We start from the raw sequence: 1,651 nt of genomic DNA on the forward strand, positions 1-1,651 counted from the left end.
TGAGGAAACTCCATATTGTTTTCCACAGTGGCTAGGCCAATATACATTCCCTTCAACAGAGTAGGAGTGTTTGCCTTTCACCACATCATCTACAGCACTTATATAATCTTCGCTATTCTGACTGGGGTTAGGTGGTATCTCAATGTGGTCTCGATCTCCATCTCCCTTATGATAAGGGATGTTGAGCATTTCTACATATGCTTTTTAGCTATTCATATGTTTGCCTTAGAGAGTTGCTTATTCAGCTCATTTTCCCATCTTTTAGTTGGGCTAATCTTTTTCTTCTGGGTAAGCCACTTGAGTTCCATTGTATTCTGGTCATCAGTCTCTTATCTGAGACATAGTTAACAAAAATTCTCTCCCATTCCGAAGTTTGTCAATTCACACTAATTACAGTGTCCTTTGCTGTGCAGAAATTTTGTAATCTGACGTAATCCCACCTGTCTATTTGAGGGATTATTGCCTGTGCTTTGGGGGAGTCTTAAGAAGTCTTAGCCTACCCCAATGTCTCCCAGACATTTCTTCAGGTTTTTTCACCAGTAGTTTTATAGTTTGTGGTCTTAGGTTTAGATCTTTGATCAACTTTGAGTTGATTTTTTTTTAATGGTGACAGACAGGGGTTAAGATTCATCTTTCTGCAGGTGGATACCCAGTTTTTCCAGCACCATTTGATGAAGAGATTTTTCTTTTCATACTGGATTGACTAGTATCCTCTGTCAAAGATGAGTTGACTGTATGTTTTTGGATTTATTTTTGGGTTCTCTGTTCAATCGATCCTCATGTCATGTCAGCTTTTGTGCCAATACAATGCTGTTTTGATCATCACAGCTTTGTAATATATTTTGGTTCAGGAAGTGAGATGCCACCTACTCTGCTCTTCTTGTGCAGAATAGCTTTGGCAATACATAGTCTTTCATGATTCCAGACAAATTTTATGATTGCCTTTTATTGATCTGTGCAGAAAGTCTCTTGTAATTTTAAAGGGATTACATTAAATATGTAGATTAATTTGGGTAGGATTGCCATTTTGATTTTTTTAATTCTGCCAATCCAGAAATATGAAATTTTCTTTCACTTTTTGTGTTCTTTTTGATTTCCTTTTTAAGTTTTTTATAGTTTTCATTATAGAGGTCTTTTACTTCCTTGGTTAGTTTTATTCCTAAGTATCTTATACTGCTTGTGGCTATGGTAAATGGTATTACTTTCTTAAGTTCTGTTTCTGTCTGCTTCTTGGTTATATAAAGAAATGCTATAGATTTTTGGAAGTTAATTTTGTATCCTGCCACATTACCGTATGGATTTATTACTTTGAGAAATTTTTCTATGGATACTATTGGATCTTTTATGTATACAATCATATCAACTGCAAACAGATAATTTTAGCTCTTCTTTCACTATTAGAATGCCTTTTATTTCCTTCTCTTGCCTGATCACATTGGCTAGGACTTCCAGTACTGTATTGAATAGGAGCAGAGAAAGTGGGCAGCCTTGTCTTGTACCAGTTTTATGTAAGCTATAGGTTTTCTTTTTTTTTATTATTATTTGTTATATTTATTTGTGTATAATCTTTTTTTTCCTTTTTATTATTATTATTTTTTTTTGTATATACTTTCAGTCATATTGTTTGACTTACAATGAGACCATTTCAATA

This window comes from Tupaia chinensis, unplaced genomic scaffold, assembly GCF_000334495.1.
Source record: "Tupaia chinensis unplaced genomic scaffold, TupChi_1.0 Scaffold144037_1, whole genome shotgun sequence".
Classification (NCBI taxonomy): Eukaryota; Metazoa; Chordata; class Mammalia; order Scandentia; family Tupaiidae; genus Tupaia; species Tupaia belangeri.